This window comes from Dama dama, unplaced genomic scaffold, assembly GCF_033118175.1.
Source record: "Dama dama isolate Ldn47 unplaced genomic scaffold, ASM3311817v1 ptg000080l, whole genome shotgun sequence".
In the NCBI taxonomy this organism is placed as follows: domain Eukaryota; kingdom Metazoa; phylum Chordata; class Mammalia; order Artiodactyla; family Cervidae; genus Dama; species Dama dama.
The window spans coordinates 1,386,771-1,399,377 of record NW_026870899.1 but is presented as its reverse complement, the minus strand read 5'-3'; positions in this window follow the sequence as shown (position 1 = coordinate 1,399,377).

Here is a 12,607-nt window from a genome sequence, read left to right as displayed (position 1 = left end):
ACACCGCTTCATGCTCCTCTTATTTTTCAGGCTGTTTCATGCTCCTCTTGTATTTCACACCTTTGGATGCTCTTCATATTTTTCACACCTTTTCATGCTCTTCATGTTTTTGAACATCGCTACAATCCTCCTCCTATTCTTCAGACCGTTTCATGCTCCTCATATATTTCAAACCTTTTGAAGCTCTTCATATTTTTCACACCTTTTCAGGTTCTTCATATTTTTCAACACCGCTTCATGCTCCTCCGTTTTTTAAGACCGTTTCATGCTCCTCATATTTTTGACACATTTTGAAGCTCCTCATAATTTTCACACTTTTTGAAGCTCTTCATATATTTCACACTTTTTCAGTATCTTCATGTTTTCAACACCACTTCATGCTCCTCCTATTTTTCAGACCGTTTCATGCTCATCTCATTATTGACAGCTTTTGAAGCTCTTCATATATTTCACACCTTTTGAAGCTCTTCATATTTTTCACACCTTTTCAGGCTCTTCATATTTTAGAACATCGTTTCATGCACCTCCTATTTTTCAGACCATTTCATGCTCCTCATATTTTTGACACTTTTTGAAGCTCTTCGTATATTTCACACCTTTTCAGGCTCTTCATGTTTTTGAACACCGCTTCATGCTCCTCCTATTTTTCAGACCGTTTCATGCTCCTCATAGTTTTGACACCATTTGAAGCTCTTCATATATTTCACACCTTTTCATGCTCTTCATGTGTTTCAACAACGCTTCATGCTCCTCCTACTTTTCAGAACTTTTCATGCTCCTCATATTTTTGACTCCTTTTGAAGCTCTTCATATTTTTCACACCTTTTCATTCTCTTCATATTTTTCAACACCGTGTCATGCTCCTCCAATTTTTCACACGGTTTCATGCTCTTCATATTTTTCACACCTTTAAAGCTCTTCATATTTTTCTCACATTTTAAGGCTCTTCATGTTTTTCAACACCGTGTCATGCTCCTCCTATTTATCAGACGGTTTCATGCTTCTCATAATTTTCACACCTTTAAGCTCTTCATATTTTTCAAACCTTTTAAGGCTCTTCATGTTTTTGAACACCACTTCATGCTCCTCCTATTTTTCAGACCGTTTCATGCTCATCATATTTTTCAGATCATTTCATGCTGCTGATATATTTGACACCTTTTGAAGCTCTTCATATTTTTCTCACCTTTCCAGGCTCTTCATGTTTTTCAACACCGCTTCATGCTCCTCCTTCTTTTCAAACCGTTTCATGCTCCTCATATTTTTCAGATCATTTCATGCTGCTGATATATTTGACAACTTTTGAAGCTCTTCATATATTTCACACCTTTTCAGACACTTCATGTTTTTGAACAACGCTTCATGCTCCTCCTTGTTTTCAGACCATTTCATGCTCATCTCATTTTTGACACCTGTTGAAGCTCTTCATATTGCTCACACCTATTGAAGCTCTTCATTTATTTCACTCCTTTACAGGCTCTTCTTTTTTTTCAACAAGACTTCATGCTCCTCCTATTTTTCAGACCGTTTCATGCGCATCGCATTTTTGACACCTTTGTATCTCTTCATATTTTTCACACCTTTTGAAGCTCTTCATATTTTTTCACACGTTTTCAGGCTCTTCATGTTTTTCAACACCGCTTCATGCTCCTCCTATTATTCAGACCGTTTCATTCTCCTCATATTTTTTATACTTTTTGAAGCTCCTCATATTTTCACACATTTTGAAGCTCTTCATATATTTCACACCATTTCAGGCTCTTTATGTTTTTCAACACCACTTCATGCTCCTCCTATTTTTCAGACCGTTTCATTCTCCTCATATTTTTGACACCTTTTGAAGCTCTTCATATTTTTCACAAATTTTCAGGCTCTTCAAGTTTTTCCACACCACTTCATGCTTCTCCTATTTTTCAGCCCGTTTCATGCTCATCATGTATTTCACACCTTTTGAAGCTCTTCATATTTTTCACACCTTTTCAGGCGCTTCATGTTTTTCAACACCGCTTCATGCTCCTCCTATTTTTCAGACCTTTTCATGCTCCTCATATTTTTGACACCTTTTGTAGCTCTTCATATTTTTCACACCATTTCAGGTTCTTCATGTTTTTCAACACCGCTTCATGCTCCTCATATTTTTCAGACCGTTTCATGCTCATCTCTTTCAACACCGTTTCATGCTCCTCCTATTTTCAGACCGTTTCTTGCTCCTCATAATTTTGATACCTTTGAATGTCTTCATATTTTTCACACCTTTTGAAGCGCTTCATATATTTCACATGTTTTCAGTCTCTTCATGTTTTTCAAAACCAATTCATGCTCCTCCTATTTTTCAGACTGTTTCATGCTCCTCTTATTTTTGACACCTTTTGAAGCTCTTCATATATTTCACACCTTTTCAGGCTCTTCATGTTTTTGAACACCGCTTCATGCTCCTCCTATTTTTCAGACCGTTTCATGCTCCTCATATATTTGACACCTTTTCAGGCTCTTCATGTTTTTGAACACCACTTCATGCTCCTCCTGTTTTTCAGAGCATTTCATGCTCTTCATGTATTTCACATCTTTGAAGCTCTTCATATTTTTGACACTTTTTGAAGCTCTTCATATTTTTCACACCTTTTCAGGCTCTTCATTTTTTTGAACACCGCTTCATGCTTCTCCTATTTTTCAGACCTTTTCATGCTCCTCATATATTTCACACCTTTTGAAGCTCTTCATATTTTTCACACCTTTTGAAGCTCTTCATGTTTTTCAACACCGTTTCATGCTCCTCCTATTTTTCAGACCGTTTCATGCTCATCTCATTTTCGACACCTTTTGAAGCTCTTCATATTCTTCACACATTTTGAAGCTCTTCATATTTTTTCACACGTTTTCAGGCTCTTCATGTTTTTCAACACCTCTTCATGCTCCTCCTATTTTTCAGACCGTTTCATACTCCTCGTATTCTTCACACCTTTTGAAGCTCTTCATATTTTTTCACACGTTTTCAGGCTCTTCATTTTCTTCAACATCCCTTCATGCTCCTCGTATTTTTCAGACCGTTTCTTGCTCCTCGTATTTTTGACATTTTTTGAAGCTCCTCATATTTTTCACACATTTTGAAGCTCTTCATATATTTCACACCATTTCAGGCTTTTCATGTTTTTCAACACCACTTCATGCTCCTCCTAATTTTCAGACCGTTTCATTCTCCTCATATTTTTGACACCTTTTGAACCTCTTCATATATTTCACACCTTTTCAGGCTCTTCATGTTTTTAACACCACTTCATGCTCCTCCTATTTTTCAGACCATTTCCTGATCTTCGATTTTTGACACCTTTTGAAGTTCTTCATATTTTTCACACCTTTTGAAGCTCTTAATATTTTTCACACGTTTTCAGGCTCTTCACGTTTTTTAACAACGCTTCATGCTCCTCCTATTTTTCAGACCGTTTCATGCTCCTCATATATTTGACACGTTTTGAAGCTCTTCATATTTTTCACACCTTTTCAGGCTCTTCATGTTTTTGAACACCGTTTCATGCTATTCCTATTTTTCAAACTGTTTCATGGTCCTCATATTTGTTACACCTTTTGAAGCTATTCATATATTTTACACCTTTTCAGTGTCTTCTTGTTTTTCAACACAGCTTCATTCTGCTCCTATTTTACAGACCGTTTCATGCTCCTCATATTTTTGACACCTTTTGAAGCTCTTCATATTTTTCACACTTTTCAGGCTCTTCATGTATTTGAAAACCGCCTCATGCTCCTCCTATTTTTCAGACCGTTTCATGTCCAAATGTATTTCACACCTTTTGAAGCTCTTTATATTTTTCAAAACTTTTCAGGCCCTTCATGTGTTTGATCAGCATTTCATGCTCCTCCAATTTTTCAGACCGTTTCATGTCCAAATGTATTTCACACCTTTTGAAGCTCTTTATATTTTTCAAAACTTTTCAGGCCCTTCATGTGTTTGATCAGCATTTCATGCTCCTCCTATTTTTCAGACCGTTTCATGCTCCTCATATTTTGACACCTTTTGTAGCTCTTCATATTTTACTCGTATTCAGGCTCTTCATGTTTTTCAACACCGTTTCTTGATCCTCCTATTTTTCAGACCGTTTAAAGATCTTTATATTTTTCACAACTTTTGAAGCTCTTCATATTTTTCACACCTTTTCAGGCTATTCATGTTTTTCAACACCGCTTCATGCTCGTCCTATTTTTCAGACCTTTTCATGCTCCTCATATTTTTGACACCTTTTGAAGCTCTTCATATTTTTCACATTATTTCAGGCTCTTCATGTATTTGAACTCCGCTTCATGCTCCTCCTATTTTTCAGACCGTTTTATCCTACTCATATTTTTCACACCTTTTGAAGCTCTTCATATTTTTCACAACTTTTCAGGCTCTTCATGTTTTTGAGCACATCTTCATGCTCCTCCTATTTTTCAGAGAGTTTCATGTTCCTCATGTATTTTACACCTTTTGAAGCTCTTCCTATTTTTCACACCTTTTCAGGCTCTTCAAGTTTTTGATTACAGTTTCAGGCTCCTCCTATTTTTCAGATCGTTTCAAGCTCTTTATATTTTTCACAACTTTTGAAGCTCTTCATATTTTTCACACCTTTTCAGGCTATTCATGTTATTAAACACCGCTTCATGCTCGTCCTATTTTTCAGACCTTTTCATGCTCCTCATATTTTTGACACCTGTTGAAGCTCTTCATATTTTTCACACCTTTTCAAGCTCTTCATGTTTTTGAAAACTGCTTCATGATCCTCCTATTTTTCAGACCGTTTCATTCTCTTCATATTTTTGACACCTTTTGAAGCTCTTCATATTTTTCACACCTTTTCAAGCTCTTCATGTTTTTGAACACCGATTCATGCTCTTCCTATTTTTCAAACCGTTTCATGGTCCTCATATTTGTTACACCTTTTGAAGCTATTCATATATTTCACACCTTTTCAGGCTCTTCATGTTTTTCAACACAACTTCATGCCTCTCCTATTTTTCAGACCGTTTCATGCTCCTCACATTTTTGACACCTTTTGAAGCTCTTCATATTTTTCACAACTTTTGAAGCTCTTCATATTTTTCACACCTGTTCAGGCTCTTCATGTTTTTCTACACCGCTTCATGCTCATCCTATTTTTCAGAACTTTTCATGCTCCTCATATTTTTGACACCTTTTGAAGCTCTTCATATTTTTCACACTTTTCAGGCTGTTCATGTTTTTGAACACCGCTTCATGCTCCTCCTATTTTTAACACCTTTTGAACCTCTTCATATTTTTCACACATTTTCTGGCTCTTCATGTTTTTGAACACGGTTTCCTGCTCCTCCTATTTCTCAGACCGTTTCATGCTCATCTCATTTTTGAGAGCTTTTGAAGTTCTTCATATTTTTCACATCTTTTGAAACTATTCATATTTTTCACACCTTTTCAGGCTCTTCATGTTTTTCAACACCGCTTTATGCTCCTCCTATTTTTCAGACCGTTTCATGCTCATCTCATTTTTGATAGCTTTTGAAGTTCTTCATATTTTTCACATCTTTTGAAACTATTCATATTTTTCACACCTTTTCAGGCTCTTCTTGTGTTTCAACACCGCTTAATTCTCATCGTATTTTTCAGAATCTTTCTTGCTCCTCATATTTTTGACACCTTTTGAAGCTCTTCATATTTTTCAAACCTTTTCAGGCTCTTCATATTTTTGACCACCGCTTCATGCTGCTCCTATTTTTCTGACCGTTTCATGCTCCTCATATTTTTGAGACCTTTTGAAGCTCTTCATATATTTCAAACCTTTTCAGGATCTTCATGTTTTTTTACACGGCTTCATGCTCCTCCTATTTTTCAGACCGTTTCATTCCCCTCATATTTTTGACACCTTGAAGCTCTTCACATATTTCACAACGTTTAAGGCTCCTCATGTTTTTCAACACCGCTTCATGCTCCTCCTATTTTTCAGTCGTTTCATTCTTCTCATATTTTTGACACCTTTTGAAGCTCTTCATATTTTTCACACCTTTTCAGGATCTTCATATTTTTGACGTCTGCTTCATGCCCCTGCTATTTTTCAGAATGTTTCATGCACCTCATATTTTTGAAACCTTTTGAAGCTCTTCATATTTTTCACACCTTTTCAGGCTCTTCATGTTTTTCAACACCGCTTCATGCTCCTCCTATTTTTCAGACCGTTTTATGCTCCTCCTAATTTTAACACCCTTGAAGCTCTTCATATTTTTCACACCTTTTCAGGCTCTTCATGTTTTTGAACACCGCTTCATGCTCCTCCTATTTGTCAGACCGATTCATGCTCCTCATATTTTTGAAACCTTTTGAAGCTTTTCATATTTTTCACACCTTTTCAGGGTTTCATGTTTTGAACACCGCTTCATGCTCCTCCTATTTTTCAGACTGTTTTATGCTCCTCATATATTTGACACCTTTTGAAGCTCTTCAGATATTTCACACCTTTTCAGGCTCTTCATGTTGTTTAACACCGCTTTTTGCTCCTCTATTTTTCAGATAGTTTCATGTTCCTCCTATTGTTCAGACCGTTTCATGCTCCTCATATTTTTGACAACTTTTGAAGCTCTTCATATTTTTCACACCTTTTCAGGCTCTTCATGTTTTTGAACACCGTTTCATGCTCCTCCTATTTTTCAGACCGTTTCGTGCTCCCCATATTTTTGACACGTTTTGAAGCTCTTCATATTTTTCACACCTTTTCAGGCTCTTCATGTTTTTCAACACCGCTTCATGCCCTCCTATATTTCAGACCGTTTCATGCTCATCTAATTTTTGACACCTTTTGAAGCTCTTCATATTTTTCACACTTTTTCAGGCTCTTCATGTTTTTCAACACCGTTTCATGCTGCTTCTATTTTTCAGACCGTTTCATGCTCCTCATATTTTTGACACCTTTAGAACCTCTTAATATTTTACACACCTTTTCAGGCTCTTCATGTTTTTCAACACCGCTTCATACTCCTCCTCTTTTTCAGACCGTTTCATGCTCCTCATATTTTTGACAGGATTTGAGGCTTTTCATATATTTCACACATTTTCACGCTCTTCATGTTTTTCAACTCCACTTCATTCTCCTCGTATTTTTAAGACCGTTTCATGCTCCTCATATTTTTTACACCTTTAGAACCTCTTAATATTTTACACACCTTTTCAGGTTCTTCATGTTTTTCAACACCGCTTCATACTCCTCCTCTTTTTCAGACCGTTTCATGCTCCTCATATATTTGACACCTTTTGAAGCTCTTCATATTTCTCACACCTTTTCAGGTTCTTCATATTTTTCAACACCGCTTCATTCTCCTACTATTTTTCAGACCGTTTCTTGCTCATCTCATTTTTGACACCTTTTAAAGCTCTTCATATTTTTCACATCTTTTGAAGCTCTTCGTATTTTTCACACGTTTTCAGGCTCTACATGTTTTTCAACCCTGCTTCTTGCTTCTCGTATTTTTCAGACCGTTTCATGCTCCTCATATTTTTGACAACTTTTGAAGCTCTTCATATTTTTCACACCTTTTCAGGCTCTTCATGTTTTTGAACACCGTTTCATGCTCCTCCTATTTTTCAGACCGTTTCGTGCTCCTCATATTTTTGACACGTTTTGAAGCTCTTCATATTTTTCACACCTTTTCAGGCTCTTCATGTTTTTCAACACCGCTTCATGCCCTCCTATATTTCAGACCGTTTCATGCTCATCTAATTTTTGACACCTTTTGAAGCTCCTCATATTTTTCACACTTTTTCAGGCTCTTCATGTTTTTCAACACCGTTTCATGCTGCTTCTATTTTTCAGACCGTTTCATGCTCCTCATATTTTTGACACCTTTTGAAGCTCTCAATATTTTTCACACCTTTTCAGGCTCTTCATGTTTTTGAACAACGCTTCATGCTCCTCCTATTTTTCAGACCGTTTCATGCTCCTCAAATTTTTTACACATTTTGAAGCTTTTCATATTTTTCACACCTTTTCATGCTCTTCGTGTTTTTGACCACCGCTTCATGCTCCTCCTATTTTTGAGACCGTTTCATGCTCCTCATATTTTTGACACCTTTTGACGCTCTTCATATTTTTCACACCTGTTCAGGTTCTTCATGTTTTTGACCACCGGTTCATGCTCCTCGTATTTTTCAGACAGTTTTATGCTCCTCATAATTTTGTCTCCTTTTTAAGCTCTGCATATTTTTCACACCTTTTCAGTCTCTTCATGTATTTGAGGACCGCTTCATGCTCCTCCTGTTCTTCAGACCGTTTCATGCTCCTCATATTTTTGACACCTTTTTAAGCTCTTCATATTTTTCACACTTTTTCAGGCTCTTCTTGTGTTTCAACACCGCTTAATTCTCATCGTATTTTTCAGAATATTTCTTGCTCCTCATATTTTTGACACCTTTTGAAGCTCTTCATATTTTTCAAACCTTTTCAGGCTCTTCATATTTTTGACCACCGCTTCATGCTGTTCCTATTTTTCTGACCGTTTCATGCTCCTCATATTTTTGAGACCTTTTGAAGCTCTTCATATATTTCAAACCTTTTCAGGATCTTCATGTTTTTTTACACGGCTTCATGCTCCTCCTATTTTTCAGACCGTTTCATTCCCCTCATATTTTTGACACCTTTGAAGCTCTTCACATATTTCACAACTTTTAAGGCTCCTCATGTTTTTCAAAACCGCTTCATGTTCCTCCTATTTTTCAGTCGTTTCATGCTTCTCATATTTTTGACACCTTTTGAAGCTCTTCATATTTTTCACACCTTTTCAGGATCTTCATATTTTTGACGTCTGCTTCATGCCCCTGCTATTTTTCAGAATGTTTCATGCACCTCATATTTTTGAAACCTTTTGAAGCTCTTCATATTTTTCACACCTTTTCAGGCTCTTCATGTTTTTCAACACCGCTTCATGCTCCTCCTATTTTTCAGACCGTTTTATGCTCCTCCTAATTTTAACACCCTTGAAGCTCTTCATATTTTTCACACCTTTTCAGGCTCTTCATGTTTTTGAACACCGCTTCATGCTCCTCCTATTTGTCAGACCGATTCATGCTCCTCATATTTTTGAAACCTTTTGAAGCTTTTCATATTTTTCACACCTTTTCAGGGTTTCATGTTTTGAACACCGCTTCATGCTCCTCCTATTTTTCAGACTGTTTTATGCTCCTCATATATTTGAGACCTTTTAAGCTCTTCAGATATTTCACACCTTTTCAGGCTCTTCATGTTGTTTAACACCGCTTTTTGCTCCTCTATTTTTCAGATAGTTTCATGTTCCTCCTATTGTTCAGACCGTTTCATGCTCCTCATATTTTTGACAACTTTTGAAGCTCTTCATATTTTTCACACCTTTTCAGGCTCTTCATGTTTTTGAACACCGTTTCATGCTCCTCCTATTTTTCAGACCGTTTCGTGCTTCCCATATTTTTGACACGTTTTGAAGCTCTTCATATTTTTCACACCTTTTCAGGCTCTTCATGTTTTTCAACACCGCTTCATGCCCTCCTATATTTCAGACCGTTTCATGCTCATCTAATTTTTGACACCTTTTGAAGCTCTTCATATTTTTCACACTTTTTCAGGCTCTTCATGTTTTTCAACACCGTTTCATGCTGCTTCTATTTTTCAGACCGTTTCATGCTCCTCATATTTTTGACACCTTTAGAACCTCTTAATATTTTACACACCTTTTCAGGCTCTTAATGTTTTTCAACACCGCTTCATACTCCTCCTCTTTTTCAGACCGTTTCATGCTCCTCATACTTTTGACAGGATTTGAGGCTTTTCATATATTTCACACATTTTCACGCTCTTCATGTTTTTCAACTCCACTTCATTCTCCTCGTATTTTTAAGACCGTTTCATGCTGCTCATATTTTTTACACCTTTAGAACCTCTTAATATTTTACACACCTTTTCAGGTTCTTCATGTTTTTCAACATCGCTTCATACTCCTCCTCTTTTTCAGACCGTTTCATGCTCCTCATATATTTGACACCTTTTGAAGCTCTTCATATTTCTCACACCTTTTCAGGCTCTTCATGTTTTTCAACACCGCTTCATTCTCCTACTATTTTTCAGACCGTTTCATGCTCATCTCATTTTTGACACCTTTTAAAGCTCTTCATATTTTTCACATCTTTTGAAGCTCTTCGTATTTTTCACACGTTTTCAGGCTCTACATGTTTTTCAACCCTGCTTCTTGGTTCTCCTATTTTTCAGACCGTTTCATGCTCCTCATATTTTTGACAACTTTTGAAGCTCTTCATATTTTTCACACCTTTTCAGGCTCTTCATGTTTTTGAACACCGTTTCATGCTCCTCCTATTTTTCAGACCGTTTCGTGCTCCTCATATTTTTGACACGTTTTGAAGCTCTTCATATTTTTCACACCTTTTCAGGCTCTTCATGTTTTTCAACACCGCTTCATGCCCTCCTATATTTCAGACCGTTTCATGCTCCTCATATTTTTGACACCTTTTGAAGCTCTTCATATTTTTCACACCTGTTCAGGTTCTTCATGTTTTTGACCACCGGTTCATGCTCCTCGTATTTTTCAGACAGTTTTATGCTCCTCATAATTTTGTCTCCTTTTTAAGCTCTGCATATTTTTCACACCTTTTCAGGCTCTTCATGTATTTGAGGACCGCTTCATGCTCCTCCTGTTCTTCAGACCGTTTCATGCTCCTCATATTTTTGACACCTTTTTAAGCTCTTCATATTTTTCACACTTTTTCAGGCTCTTCTTGTGTTTCAACACCGCTTAATTCTCATCGTATTTTTCAGAATATTTCTTGCTCCTCATATTTTTGACACCTTTTGAAGCTCTTCATATTTTTCAAACCTTTTCAGGCTCTTCATATTTTTGACCACCGCTTCATGCTGTTCCTATTTTTCTGACCGTTTCATGCTCCTCATATTTTTGAGACCTTTTGAAGCTCTTCATATATTTCAAACCTTTTCAGGATCTTCATGTTTTTTTACACGGCTTCATGCTCCTCCTATTTTTCAGACCGTTTCATTCCCCTCATATTTTTGACACCTTTGAAGCTCTTCACATATTTCACAACTTTTAAGGCTCCTCATGTTTTTCAAAACCGCTTCATGCTCCTCCTATTTTTCAGTCGTTTCATGCTTCTCATATTTTTGACACCTTTTGAAGCTCTTCATATTTTTCACACCTTTTCAGGATCTTCATATTTTTGACGTCTGCTTCATGCCCCTGCTGTTTTTCAGAATGTTTCATGCACCTCATATTTTTGAAACCTTTTGAAGCTCTTCATATTTTTCACACCTCTTCAGGCTCTTCATATTTTTCAACACCGCTTCATGCTCCTCCTATTTTTCAGACCGTTTTATGCTCCTCCTAATTTTAACACCCTTGAAGCTCTTCATATTTTTCACACCTTTTCAGGCTCTTCATGTTTTTGAACACCGCTTCATGCTCCTCCTATTTGTCAGACCGATTCATGCTCCTCATATTTTTGAAACCTTTTGAAGCTTTTCATATTTTTCACACCTTTTCAGGGTTTCATGTTTTGAACACCGCTTCATGCTCCTCCTATTTTTCAGACTGTTTTATGCTCCTCATATATTTGACACCTTTTAAGCTCTTCAGATATTTCACACCTTTTCAGGCTCTTCATGTTGTTTAACACCGCTTTTTGCTCCTCTATTTTTCAGATAGTTTCATGTTCCTCCTATTGTTCAGACCGTTTCATGCTCCTCATATTTTTGACAACTTTTGAAGCTCTTCATATTTTTCACACCTTTTCAGGCTCTTCATGTTTTTGAACACCGTTTCATGCTCCTCCTATTTTTCAGACCGTTTCGTGCTTCCCATATTTTTGACACGTTTTGAAGCTCTTCATATTTTTCACACCTTTTCAGGCTCTTCATGTTTTTCAACACCGCTTCATGCCCTCCTATATTTCAGACCGTTTCATGCTCATCTAATTTTTGACACCTTTTGAAGCTCTTCATATTTTTCACACTTTTTCAGGCTCTTCATGTTTTTCAACACCGTTTCATGCTGCTTCTATTTTTCAGACCGTTTCATGCTCCTCATATTTTTGACACCTTTAGAACCTCTTAATATTTTACACACCTTTTCAGGCTCTTCATGTTTTTCAACACCGCTTCATACTCCTCCTCTTTTTCAGACCGTTTCATGCTCCTCATACTTTTGACAGGATTTGAGGCTTTTCATATATTTCACACATTTTCACGCTCTTCATGTTTTTCAACTCCACTTCATTCTCCTCGTATTTTTAAGACCGTTTCATGCTGCTCATATTTTTTACACCTTTAGAACCTCTTAATATTTTACACACCTTTTCAGGTTCTTCATGTTTTTCAACATCGCTTCATACTCCTCCTCTTTTTCAGACCGTTTCATGCTCCTCATATATTTGACACCTTTTGAAGCTCTTCATATTTCTCACACCTTTTCAGGTTCTTCATGTTTTTCAACACCGCTTCATTCTCCTACTATTTTTCAGACCGTTTCATGCTCATCTCATTTTTGACACCTTTTAAAGCTCTTCATATTTTTCACATCTTTTGAAGCTCTTCGTATTTTT